At 33.9% G+C, this 15,178-nt stretch overlaps 1 long non-coding RNA gene across 1 annotated transcript; it reads right to left on the reverse strand.

The window, feature by feature from the left end:
• Positions 1 to 8,847: 8,847 nt before the first annotated feature.
• Positions 8,848 to 13,536, reverse strand: LOC141433166 (uncharacterized). Its single transcript, XR_012451904.1, has 5 exons — positions 13,349 to 13,536; positions 12,698 to 12,893; positions 12,520 to 12,582; positions 11,096 to 11,246; positions 8,848 to 10,991 (listed from the first exon to the last, which is right to left on the reverse strand). It is a non-coding gene; the product is annotated as an uncharacterized lncRNA (long non-coding RNA).
• Positions 13,537 to 15,178: the final 1,642 nt, after the last annotated feature.

Below are 15,178 nucleotides of genomic sequence, written 5' to 3' on the forward strand. Positions count from 1 at the left end.
AGAGTAATCCTATAAGGGTTCCGTTTTTTTCCTTTCGAGGTACGGAACCCTAATACTATTGTAATATCATCCTACACATATTGAATACGACAATTAAGAGTAAAACGAGTAAATTATTACATTTCTTGCTACGATATCCTATATCTACATCCGACATTGAAATCGGATCGGATAGTGAAAATACGCTCTTCGTTAGACGCCATTCTGTTGAAAGTAAAGTAAAGTAAAGTAAAATAATCTTTATTGCCAAAAAAAACCTAGCTCAGTACAACTCACAAAAAAAACTACAATAAAATTAGAATAAAAAAGTAAAAACTAATATAAAAAAAACGAATTATTAAAAACTAATAACACTAAGAATGTTAGGCAATGGGTCCCAATCCTACAACCTACCATATACAACTTCCTTAAATGCCGTGCCTAGGTGAAAACTTATTGCAATCTATTAAATAACATTCTTATATACTCGTAATGGTATTAACGCAGCTTCGGCATAATCTGCGCTCCAATTTAAAAGTATATTTAAAAAATGGACGCGCATAAATACGCGACATAATTTACGCGCCATGGCATAAACAATGCGTCAGCTACTTTATGTTCTATTAGTTTATTGATTGTTCAGCACAATTTTGTCAACGCAAGTAGTTTTCCAGGTGAGTACATGGTTAATAGATAGTCTGTCGGAAGGTAACTAATGAAGCTGGGAGTAATTTATTACCTCAGCGCCGGGTTGAAATCTTCATTGGCTACCAGGCAATCAGGAATTACGAGGAATCACATCAAAATTGTAGAGGGTTTATGACCTTGGTTTCGCTACCTGTTTAGCAGTGAAGTAGTTTTAAATTCCAGATTAGATAAGTTTGAATAACGATCTGTAATTTTTAACCCCCGACGCAAAAGAGTGGTGTTATAAGTTTGACCGCTATGTGTGTCTGTATTTCTGTGTGTATGTCTGTCTGTGGCATCGTAACTCTTAAGCGGGTGGATCGATTTGAATGCGGTTTTTTTATTTAAAACCAGGTTTTCTAGCGATGGTTCTTAAAAATGTTTCATCAAATTCGGTTTAGCCGTTTTTGAGATATTGAACTTTGAATTGACAAAGTCGGCGGTTTTCCAACTATTTGTTGGTTAGGTTAGGTTATTAATACCTACAGGTAAAAACATAAAATATCTAAGCTCTTTTTGAAGTCGGGTAAAAATTCACTCGTATCTATTGTGATTATTATAATAATATTAACCTCTATCCATCGGGTCATTTGACTTTTTTATTTTATTTCTTTTTCTATTAATGTAAATTTATATTTTACACGGCTGATACTGGTTTACATTGTGTTTGAGACCTGCTACTGTACCAAATTTTAAGTAAAATAAAGATATTGATACTTTTGTTAACTTTATTTGCGTTGTGATATCTACATAACAAATATTAAGTCTATCCGACCGCTGGAAGTAGGTGAAAATCGTCTGCGAAGGATTGAACTCTGACATGCATAGTGAACCTGAATAAACAACCCATCTCTCTTAGAAGTGATGTTTCAAAGAGTTTATATGAATGAAGGATTTCAGTTTTTGTTTAGTTATTACTTCAGTTTTCTTTTATTCCTCGTTCCCTAAGGAGATTAAATGGAACAAACAGACGGGCAAAAAAAAAATTAAAATCGCTCTTTTATTATTAGTGACGCTGACGCATATGTATACTTTCATGCACAATTAGTTTTTATTGCATTTTTTATCTGTTATTTTGATATTACTTCGATTTTTTATTCGTATTAGATTGTGCAATAATTAATTATGTAATATATGGCCACACCTTCATTAAAAGAACTTACTTTATTTACACTTTATTACATTTTTTATGATGATAAGTTACATGACAATGATATGAGCAGTTGCTGCGAACAAATCATAAAGTAATATTGCAAGTTAACATCTGCTCACTCCGTCGTTGATGCTTCAGACAATGTGTCACTTTAGAAATATTTTCAACGAACAAGTTCATAAGCACTCGTTACATTCGGACACATGTCATACAACAGAAAATGTCTTTATAAGAATACAAAATGGTTTTAGATAACTAGCAGCTTACAAATTGTTGGTTTGCCCTCAGTGCCCTTAGTGTACGTTTTCGGTTACAAAATACGTCTCGAACGCGTTCGCGTTAAAATCTCAATTTGTATGCAAACACGAACAGCGCCTCTAGCGGAACGTTTGCGATGTTCGTGTATCCATACAAATTGAGATTTTAACGCGAACGCGATCGACACGTATTTTGTAACCGAAAACTTACACTAAGGGTACAGATCTGTATTAAAGTGGATGAAGCGAGCATGGTAAAATCTATAAGAAACGAGCGTGTCAATTTGCGAATACGCCATGGGCACATTTTAATCGAAAATATAATAAAGTCATATTCAAATACATAAATTATTTAGGTTCGCACAATTCACTACCTTCGTTTCTGTTTAACGTAAACGCTGCATAGTACCTAATATGTATTTGAATATGACTGCTTTAAATAGACACTTACTTATTATTGACGAAGGGAGATATTGACTAAGCGACATAATTTTGATATTTCGAAAAAATACATGAAAAGTCTGGTAATCATCCTACATGCGTAACTCTTATCGTTTTGAAAATCTCATTACGTTATGCACAATATGACGTTAACATCTATTTATACAATTTATTTTAAAAATTACTTGTAGCTTAATAAATTTTCTTGAATAAAGTAAAGGAAAAAATAATCGTCAAGCGTTAATGTTAATGTTATCAGGGTCACAATAAAAATAAAATTCGCTTAGTAAATTCTCCTTTACAGCGTCGATTTAAAATCAAAGTATAAGACGTTTCAATATATTCTGTGGTCTCCTTCCATTAAGAGTAGATTGATTCACCAGCGTAAGGCTTAGCCGAATTGATCCGGTACAATGTATTCATGGGCTATAACCAGAACCAACACTGTGAAATACATAGATACTTATTGGTGTATGATTCAAAGACTTGTGCAAGAGCCTACAAAACCTTGCGTGCAGTGAAACTGCAGATTTTTCTTTCTTCATTATTGACCCCTGCGGGTCCATATCGGCTCGCTTACTTCTTGAAAGTCCGAATGTAATGTTTGCCAGAACGATCATTTGTCATAACTCTTTTTTTTCTAAATCCAATAATTGTTCAGAATTCTTATAAAACAAACTAACCTAGGCTGTACTATTCTATAGGATAACCATTTAAAAATATCAGAAAATTTTAAGGTTTCAGTGGGTAAAAATTATGACAAAAGATGATTCGGACAAAAATTACGGTACGACTAGCGAAAGCGAAGAGAATGCGAACTTTGGCGCTCCCTTTCAAAATTTTGATTAAAAAATTAGCTAAGTCCGTGCCTGCAGTCCGCCTCATGAAATGAGCATCCGCTAGCAGGTGCAATACCCCTGGCGTTGCAGATGTTTATGGGCGGTGGTGATCTCTTACCATCAGGAGACCCACTTGCTCGTTTGCCATCCAGTCGAATAAAATAAAAAAAGGTTAGACTAACATGAGTTAGAAGTTTAAAAAATAATCTCAGTTGTAAAGTTTTAGATCTTTGAATTTTGGCCGAATTCGGCACACATACGTCAACAATAAAAAAATAAAAATAGCTATACAAAAAACCGGCCAATTGCGATACAGGCTCGCAAACCGAGGGTCTCGTATAGGGCAAAAATAGATAATATACCAAACTGCTCGTGACCTATTTGAGTTTGTAAAATGCAGCCGTTGACTAGATACATTACTAAGTTATTTTTTTTCTTTCCTTAAGGCTAACTCACGTTTGACCAGTTTTTATTTTTATTGATATGCAGTATCATTATTGATATGAGTTGCGTGAATACATAAGTATTTATTTTCCTAAAATATATTTAATTGGCTCTACAATCCTTGCTCCTTATTTAATCCATAACATCCATGGCAAAAAACCGCACAAAGACATAGTCAAGAAAAACATTCTAAATACGAGTACAACCGTGCTGCTGAAGACTCAAGAGCGTCATTTACTCCTTTAGTCATCTCCTGTGACGGAGCCCTGGGCTAGGAATACCTATAACAACTTCTTGAAAAAATAGCATCAAAATTAAATGACAAATGGGGAAAGGCAAAATACACAAATAATTTATTGGCTAAAAGTAAAAGTACAGATCTCAGTCATAAGAGCAATGTCCATAAGGATAAGAGGCTCAAGGAGGCACATTGAAGCCCTTGGCTGCGAGGACGGAACTGGGATTCTGTGAAGAATAGACTGCCATTGCCACGACACGAATTCAAGACATTCTCAAACACACCGACAGAATATTTACAAATATCACCCAAGTCGCTACCTACTATTTTTGGTTTTTGTGATTGTATGATTTCGATCTTGCTGATCTGCCACTTGTGTATTATATATTCTGTATTATTCTTCTGTATTATATTATCATTCCGAAGTTTGTATGTTTAAACTTCAAAATAAAACAAAATTAATACATTTCTTGTACAAGAGCCGCCTCGAATTTTTATTGCTAATACTTTTCAAAGTTTCACCGACCACTATCAACTATCGAGCGCGCCGTCATAAAAGCTAAACACTTCGAGCCCGATATTGTCCCGGTAATAAATTGGAGTCCATCCAACAAGTGGTAAACACTAGAGGCGCCCTCGACATATTGGTCGGTTCGTTTTCCAATACACGCTTTACAAAAAATGGTGCCCGAAATGTGCAAACTGGTATTGCTTTGGTCAAAGTAAATATGAGATTAGGTGTATGTGAATAGAAGTCTTACTTAAATATTGTGTTTTTATGTGAATGCAGCATTATTTTTTTTTTTTTTTGTAACACCAAGCTTTTTCAAGTTCAAAATTCACGCTCACGCTAATTGTTGTTTAAATTTAAGCGACCGAGACGGCCTACCAACTGCTAATTGCAAACGTATGCTTGGTGGTTACTCCGAAATTCGAAAATCGAAGTTCGTATCCTAAATACGATAACTTCGAATTTCACGTCGTTTGCTGAACTTCCGGCCGGTCGTTTACATTATACAAGGTACAAATCAAGTGAATAATGTTTTTCCATCGTTTTTTGTCGGATAACTTCGTATTTATCTTTCTATCTCAATTAGCTCCAGTAAACTTCAGTAAGCTAATTGACAAAGCAAGATAAATACGAACTTTTCCGACAAAATACGACGACAAAACATCTGTAACTCAAAATTGAAGTTCCCAGTTAATTAGACAGTCAGAAAGTTTATTTACTATGAAGATCAGTTTCACTAACCTTTTGTCGTATAAAAATTTTCAGCTTACACGGCAGATACGAATCGTCACCGCTCTAACGAGCACACACCGATCGTAGTGGACTCTCACGGGCTTAGATGGCTTTTACGGAAAACTGTGCACCAATGGTTGGCGAACGCTGTTTATCTAGTTAAAGGGCTTTAGGGGCTAAAAAGCTATAGACCAGTTTTATTTTGCCTCAGAAAAGTGGGGCTGCACGGTCGTTAACTTTTTTTCTTGTGTATAATCATAAATAATAAGTAATAGGTAGCCTGTACGTGTACAATCAAGTGCAAAAATATCAGATATCTATTCGAATCGCTAAAAATATGTTACTACGGCCTTATTACGTCCGAATAAGAGACTGGTAGTACTGGTACATATTTTTGAAGGTTAGATACTTACCCACTGAGCAAGGTAACATTGCCTAAATGTTAACGAACGTTGCATTTGGAAGCTTGCAAGTTACATTTGCAAGGTTGTAACATTGTTGCAATGTTGTAGAAATTTTGTTGCAACCTTGAAAGTACCCACTTTCTAAGGTATTTTTGAAACGTTTCATTTGCAAGTTGCAGTAACATTCAAAGATAACGTAAAAGTAAGTTTCGAATTAAAGTTTCCTAGAACTTCTAGCGAGAAGTTATAGTAACTTTCAAATGAACGATTATTGTAACTTCATGAAAGTACCTTGCAGAAAGATATATGGAGAAAGTTGAAGTAAGTTTCACTTTCAACCTTCAGGCAACGTTGTAGAAACGTTGTTGCAAGCTTGAAAGTACCCACTTTCTAAGGTATTTTTGAAACGTTTCATTTGCAAGTTGCAATAACATTCAAAGATAACGTAAAAGTAAGTTTCGAATTAAAGTTTCCTAGAACTTCTAGCGAGAAGTTATAGTAACTTTCAAATGAACGATTATTGTAACTTCATGAAAGTACCTTGCAGAAAGATATATGGAGAAAGTTGAAGTAAGTTTCACTTTCAACCTTCAGGCAACGTTGTAGAAACGTTGTTGCAAGCTTGAAAGTACCCACTTTCTAAGGTATTTTTGAAACATTTCTTTGGGAAGTTTCAATATCCATAACAGGTATCATAAAGTAAGTTTCAAATTGAAGGTTCTTGAATTTTCCATAAGAATGTTACAGTAACTTTTATCTGAACGATTATTGCAACTCTACAAAACAACCTTGCAGGAAGATCTCTGGAGAAAGTTACAATAAGTTTCACTTTCAACTTTTTCTCAATGTTGCAGAAACGTTGTAGAAAGCTTGAAAGTACCCACTTTGTAAGCCTTTTTCGCAACATTGCTTATATAAGTTTCAGTAAGGAGTAATTAGAACTTAAGTAAAGTTGTGTGGCAAACTTTCTGCAACTTTTAAACGAAAGTTACTTTGTTAAGCTGCAAGTATGGTTGTAATGAAAGGTTTCTGCAACGTTAAAATGAACATTTCTTTAACTTGTGTAGCGACGTTGCTGGTAAGTTTTGGTTTTAAGGTACTTGATGAAGTTGCAGTAACATTATTTTGAAACATCCTTAAATCTTGCAGTTCCATATTATTTGTAATATTCAAATGAATGTTACAAAACGTTGCTAAAGGATTTTACAGAAAGTTACTTTGGTATTATTATTGTAAGTTTCAGGTACGTACTGCCAGTAACATGATTTTGAAACATCCTTAAACGTTCCAGTTCTATGTTATTTGTAAGATTCAAATAAATGTTACTTAACGTTACTAAAGGATCCTACAGAAAGTTAGTTTGGTATTATTGTTGTAAGTTTCAGGTAAGTATTGCAGAACGTTGCACGTGAAAGTTACTGCAAGCTTCAGATGTTCAGTGCAGAAAGGTTGCAAATGTACAATTACTGTAAGTTTGAGATGATTAGTGCACTAGGTTGCACGTGTACAATTACTGTAATTTTCGTATAAAATGTCAATGAAACTTGACGTTGAAACGTTAACTGCTGCTAAAAGTTATTAGCTGAATCATTTTGCAATGTCCTGACATATACAAAGTGCCAACCAATTTAAGAATCGCTTGACTTGCGATTCTAAAATTGGTAGGTAATTGTATAGGTCTGCACATTACAAAATTATTCAACTATTAAATTTAAACAACAGTTAACATTTCAACCATTTTACATGATTTTACATGAAATTCAATCATTTTACATGAAAGTTACAGTAATTTTACACGTGCACTAATCATCTCAAACTTAACAGTAATTGTACACGTGCAACTTTCTGCACTGGACATAACATCTGAAATTACAAACTATCAGCAGCAACATTTTAAACTAGTTTCGACATAGCTACAAAAGTAACAATAATTAAAAATAGTTATTAAGAATTAATAACAAACAACAATAATTACCAAAATAACATTCAATTTCTTTATAAATAAAAACAAAAGATAGATACTTATTTTTATTTCAAAATTTATGATTTACTATTAACAATTAAGCAAAAATATCCGATATGGTTGTGGGCTTTACTGTCACTAAAGTAAGTATATTCTTAAGTTTAACAGCTTAATTGAGTACACAGGGTACAGGGGTAATTTTATACAAAATATAGTTATTCCTTGGCAAAAGAATTATGAGTTGAGCAAAGACGAGGGCTGATTAATATTCTTATAGCACAATGCAAAAGAACAAAATCAAGCAAGCAAATTATTATTATGTCAATATAATAATCTATTCGAAAATATAACGTCGGCAGGCAACCACTTCGTTAACGTGCATGTTTATTTAACACTTCAAAACCCACAACACAATAATTAAATTACATATAAACAACCAAAGGCCAAGCAGGCTTGTGAGCTGCAACAGGTATAAGGGATTTGTGATACTAAATGCACACTGCGATTCAGATAGCCCAGCATGTTGTGCGAACGTCTCATTTGCATTTTCTATATATTATCTCTTAAAACAGTACCATGACTGAGGGACTGACTGCTCAAACATGTCCATAAGTATTATACAATACAATACAAAGACTTTATTGTACACCAGAAATAGTAAGCGTTACAGAAAACACATACACAGAGAGAAAATTACAAGGTATGCAATAGAAATTATGACTATGACTAGAGACTACCACTAAAACTTCAATGAATTAACTTCACTGCCACCTGACTTGACTTGACTGACCACAGGTGCCACCGACGCACATGTGCGTTCAAAATGTATGAATAATTTTGACAGCGGCACTGGGGGGAAGTTCCAAAAACGCATATATGCGTCGGTGGCAGTGAATGAGTTATACAATATGAAACAGCCCAATTACTTAATTGCTCTGACAAAATTGGTTTTATCAACTTGAGTTAATTGTGAAGATATGAACACATAACATGGTCTATAGTATAGACCAGTAGACTATACAGATGATCAATCCAAATGGGTCAGTTGGGAGAAATCAGAAACTATGAGATATAGCGAAACCTGTCCTTAGGAACCATGGCTTTCATTTTAGATTAAGGGGCTGTTTCACCATCCATTGATTAGTGTTATCTGACGGTTAAATATGATGCCGTCTCTATTTGGGGTGCGCCAAAGTTGGCATAATTTTTCAACCCGATTATTGGAACTCCGAAAATGTTTGTCATACAATTTTGTGTCATAATACTCACTATTAATACTTAGTCACTATTACTACCGATCATAACTCCGAAACATTTAAAACCATAATGGCAGTTGTCATAAACATCTCTTAAACTCCTTTTTTTTGTCATACTTATTTTAAGCATATTGTTTTGTACTCATAAAACTCCATTATCATATATTTTTAAAGCAGACTTATTTGTTGCGCGTTGCTTTCGTTTCGTTTAGTGAAAAAAAATGTGATAAAATAATATTTCGATGACAACGCCATCAATGGGCGAAGCAATCACCATCTGTTGGATGTTATTACTGCAGACATTATTTAACCACAATAGATGTAAGTAACAAAGAAAAAACAATTCGTCAGCAAATCAATTTTATATGAATTTTACCCTCAATCGTCTTACAAGTTTTAGTAGATATCAGAAATGTAGGTTAGGTTAAGTTAAAACTGCGACCCCCTCAAAACCGTACTGCTACCAGTAAAGTAGGTTAGGTTAGGTTAGAACTGCAACCCCTACAGAACCAAACTACTGCCATTAATATAGGTTAGGTTAGGTTAGAACTGCGACCACTACAGAATCAAACTGCCAGCAGTAAAGTAGGATAACCACAATTTAAGTAAATAATCTCATCAATATCATCATCTGGGCCTATTTATATTCGTTTTTTTTTGTTGGAGGCATATTGATAATAATATATAAAAACTTTCACTCCAGTTCCAACATCGCATTAACGTTAAATTAACGTAAAAAAACTGTATCGATATTGAAATGTTATGATTAATAAGTTTATTGAAATTGATGATTATGAATGAAAGAAATATGAAAACCAGCATTATGAGTAAAAACATATCTTAGTGACAACGTTATGAATTACGATATTCTGATAATTGACCATTATGACCTCAGTTAGTAGTAGTACAAATTTATGACAAATAAAATTATGAAGTAAATTAATTCGGAAGAGTGATGATTCTGGCTACAAATCGGTAGCAGGAAAAAAAATCTGAGGATCGATTTTATGCGAGTCAATATGGACCCCTCTATTTGTTTTGTTCGAATAGACGGAGATGGCATCACATTTAACTGTCAGTTAACACTAATCAAAGGATGGTGAAACAGCCCCTAAATAAAAATGACATTCAATTTTTTGATTTAAATCTCATACATAACCGGGAATCGAACCTGGACAAAATCTCTGTAAACTATGTTATAAATTCTGCAAATTTTTCCGTTGTTATTGTGAATTATCTGAATCATAAGTAAAACATGTGTGTATTACATACAGTCTGTTCAATATAGGAATGGACAGAAGGAAAATAGGTTCTTTATAATGCACGCTTTAGGAAGTCATTTAATAAATTGCAATTTTTTTAGTATACGGTCTAAACTTAATTCTAATTAAAATATCGAAAACATCAATATTGGTTGCAATTATTCAGTAACTAACTGTTGCCCGCGACTCCGTTCACGTAGAATCCGTTTATTGCTATCCCGCAGGAACTATGCAATTTTCCGGGATAAAAACTAGGATTCTATGTCCTATCTTGTACCATCTGTATACCGAATTTCACCTAAATCGGTTCAACGATTAAGACGAAATGGTAGGTAACGAACAAACATACATACAATCTTACGCAATTATAATGAATGTTGGTGAGATTAGCTTTGCTATTTTTCATATAGTAATTTAAATACAATAGAAAACTTTCCTATTTTGTTAAAAACAAAAACGTCTTCCCATAAAATACCTAAAGAGGCGGAGGTAAAGAACTTTCTGTAAGAATCGGAACGTTTATAATATTGCTGACTCAAGAAACATTCTGTAGATAGCTACAAAGTAAAAAAAAATATGATGAATGATTCACACAATCCACAATAAAAACGAAAAAGTTTGCAGAATTTATAACAGTTTACAGAGATTTTGACCAGGTTCGATTATGTTATTTTCACGGACTAATTTTTTCTTATCCTGAATTACGCCATCAGTTGTGCTATTTCCAGATCATATCTTATTTTCCATGTCACTGTCTTCATCCTTACTGATGTTATTTAGTGTCAGGTCTTCCACACTCTATATTGCTTTCAGATGTCATTGTATCTAAAAAAAAAAACGAATAATTGTTAGTGCTTTAATGTAACGCCATAAGTTCTGGTTTATTAATATCAACCACTTTGTTACCAAATTATTGAAAATAGCATTACCCGCATGTATTTCGTTCAATTCCTCTTCAATTGGTTTCATAGGGAGTGATGGAGGTGATCGATACTTTTTGTTTTTGGTAATTTTTCTTTTGTCTGACGAATGACGCCGTCTGCCTAGGTTTTTCCACAGCAAATGCTTCCTTCAAGTTAGCTAACAACCAAAAATAGTACATTATTGCAGAGGCCGGGAAATTAGGGATTGCCGGCCAAGTAGATAAAGGGATACGAGGCTGGCAATCTGTTTTCACGCTTAGGTATTTAATGCTTTTCTCAAACATTGTCGGGAAATTAAACATCAAAATTCCGTCTGCCGCGGCTAACTTTGCAATTTTCCGGGATAAAAACTGTCCTATGCCCTTTCCAAGATCTCAAACTATCTCCATACCAAATTTCATCTAATTCGGTTCAGCGGTTTATAACAGTATTTAAACTTCGCGGTTTATTTTTTCGAAGTAATGCGAGTATTTCCGAGCATGTTTGAGAAAAAAAACATTTTCTTATCTTAAGAACACATTATTAATGGCACTTAAGCTGGCACTTGGGTTTCGGCAATTTTTAATATTAGTTTTTCTTTTACAAATATACAATTTTACTCGCAAATGTGATGAAAAACATTGTATGTCGCAAGGGCGGTACTAGAATTACGAACATCGACTCATTAAAGCCCTCAGTCTTCGACTTCGGGCTTCTAATAGACTCTCGTTCGTTATTCCTTATTTACCGCCCTTAAGACACAATGTACCTACTATAAAAAAGATCACTAGAAACATGTTGCAATCAAACCAAATTATTAAGGTTACATATCAGAACACCTACCTAAAATTGTTAATTAACACATGCATTATGAATTACAATTTATGATGTGCCTTCTCCTTAACCACTAGATAAAGAAGAGTAAAGTAAAGTAACCTAATCATAAAAAAAACATTTTTATACTAGCTTTTTTTGCTTATTGTACTTTCTGTTGACTGTACTTGCGTTGTCATCCAATCTACATATCTATACCAAGTTTGAAGTTGTTGCCATTAACCGTTGAAGAGTTCCGTGATGCGGAGACAATCCTGGCCGGATCACCAGGATGTCACTGCCAGATTATTGTATTGTCACCAAATTTACATATGTATGCTAAATTTCAAGTCAAGCCGATCACTGGAAGTGGGTTAAATTAAGCTTCCAAGATTCCACACCCAGACAACATATGTACATATAGTCGAGTTCAGATATTTTTGATAAAATTTTTACTTACCAGTTTATGAACTCGACTGTATGTACACACATTACAAGTTATATAAAAGCTTCTAAAAAAACAATTTCAGTTTGGAAACCTGCTACAGTCAAGTTACCTTATTAGCATAATACAGTGTGCCTTCTAAAAACCCATAAAATAAATAAATACCCAACATCAATTTTTCAAAATCACTTACTTCGTAAAACAGCAGCATATATTAACTGTAGCATAAAACGGTGAGTGACTGCACGTTTTGGAGCTGAAAAGAAACAAAAGATTTTGTGATTCACACTAATTTTCCTTGAATTTATTGATATTAAATTTTATTTTGTAGTGAATTACATGTAAATTCATGTAGTCTCACTCATACTTACCATGTCCTATTATGCGAATGTCAATAAGTTATCCAATCAGCTTCTGGTGGTATGTTGAAATTTATGGTTTGACTCTAAAAAAATTTTATTTGCCCAAAGACATGTCTTTTTGTCTTCATTTAACCAGTTTCTTGGACAGACGCTTACATACATATTCATTATTCTCATATGAGAATATAATAACAGAATACGGCTTCTGAAAACAACATAAAAGATTCAATTTCCGAACAATTTAGTTCATACTCATCCATATTAATTATAAATGGTTTGACCACATCATCAATTAAAACATCTAACTGCATCATTCTGTCTTCTATTTTAATCACGTGATCAAACTACCTGTTACCTTCTGCACGGCTTGTCAATATTTCTATGTGCATATCAAAATATAAATAGTATATAGGTATGCAAATTATGAGATTAATAGTATCCAAATGTTGTTATGTTTACCTAATATGAACTTCTCTACTACAACAGTTTTAACCAAATATCTGTGTAGGTGAAATGAATATTGAGATGAAATTATTTATTATGTGGTTGCATTTAATTTTAACTTTACAATATTTGATTCACTGGTGCCACCGTTGATGCTCATGGCAGCCAACATGTTAATAAACGCAGCAGTTTCATAAAAACTACTTTCATACACACCTAAGGCCGGCAACGCGTCTGATGGTCCTGCTGCTGCTGCTGCGGATGTCTATGGGCGACGGTAATCACTTAACATCAGGTGAACTGTCGGCTCGTTTGTCCCCTCCTATTTATTACATAAAAAACCTGAATTTACTTAATTGAAGTACTTAGGTTAAAAATAAAAGCTTGTATCAACACAAGAGTGAGACGCAAACTAGGTAAATATGATTTCCTTACACAACCTAGCGAAATATAATTTTGAACTTCAGCCATTTTGTTAGTATTCGTCACTTTTTTTTCTGTGTTTTCAGAACTACTAAAACTTAGATAAATGATTGGTCTCGCGCGCCCAATCATCGTACTAAAACTTCTATTCTATATTCGGTAACAACATTCTTACCTCAAAATGAACTTTTGTTTTGCTAAAACAGCTATTTTATCGTCATTTATCGTAAAAAAGCAATCCCTGTAGTTTAATATGCTAGCTCGAGGTGCTTTTATAAAAAGCCCGAAAAAAACGCTGCTTGAAAAGACAATTAAAAAGTAAAAAATAATTAATCGCTACCTAGCTGTTGCCCGCGACTCATCTGAGAAGAATCGTTTTATTCTTATTTCCCGCGGGGACTATGTTGATTTCCGCAAAATTAGCCTAAGTATTTAGTATAAAGTATCTAGTAATATTTTTTTATCTAGGCGTCGTCGGGTCGGGGGACGTTCTAAGATTAACATGAAACAAATATGATGTATTTTTTTAAAGTATTAACCTTAGCGGTCCCCCGACACGACAACGCTTAGATAAAAAAAATATTACTAGAAACTTTATACTAAATAACTTAGGTAATTTTGCGGAAATCAAAACATAGTCCCCGTGGGATAGAGATAAACGATTCTCTCAGATGAAGTCCGCGGGCAAACAGCTAGGTAGCGCATAATTATTTTTTACTTTTTAATTGTCTTTTCAAGCAGCGTTTTTTTCGGGCGTTTTTATTTTATTTTGCTGGCGTTTTTTAAGTCGGGGTTTTTTTAAATTTTAAATTTAAGTTTTTAATTTCATGTTTTAACTTTGATTTATATATTCTTTAGATGTGTACTAGTGTGTTGGATATCTGGCTGCAGCATCAGCTCATCTTGTTGCCACCATTGCATTGTATGTAGAATAATACTGATCAAAAAGAACAAACACGACATATCTGCTATTTTTTATAGAGTTACTGGTGTGCTGAAAAATCCTGCTTGCAGCATCAGCTCGTCGTGTTGCCACCTACGCAATGTATGTAGAATAATTACTGATCAAACGAAATCCAAACACGACATATGTGCTATTTTTTAGAGTGTACTATTGTGCTGGATATCCCTGGCTGCAGCATCAGCTCATACTGTTGCCACCATTGCATTGTTTGTAAGAATTCAAATAATGATCAAAAAGAACCAAACACGATATGTTGCTTTAAGTTTTATAAGAGTGTACCTACTAGTTTTCTGGATATCCTGGCTGCCAGCATCAGGCCGAAATTCCATATCTTGATAGCTATATAGCAACATGGGTGTTTTCAAATTTAGGTCCCAATATGTTTGAAAGTAAAGTAAATCCATTATGCGTCTAAGATTCCTACCGCAGCGAAACAAAAAGAGCTGATGATCTTGAAAGGCTGAACCGATTTTGATAAATCATGTTAAGATCCATCGCTAGAAAACCAGCTTCAAATAAAAAAAAACCGCATTCAAATCGGTCCACNTGCTTAACAAGCTTACAATAAAATTATATTTATTCTGAGCTGGTATATATTTCAATGTCTAAGATCCATAGCTAGAAAACCAGCTTTCAATAAAAAAAACCGCATTCAAATC

The sequence above is a fragment of the Choristoneura fumiferana genome, chromosome 12 (assembly GCF_025370935.1).
Source record: "Choristoneura fumiferana chromosome 12, NRCan_CFum_1, whole genome shotgun sequence".
NCBI classification, from domain to species: Eukaryota; Metazoa; Arthropoda; class Insecta; order Lepidoptera; family Tortricidae; genus Choristoneura; species Choristoneura fumiferana.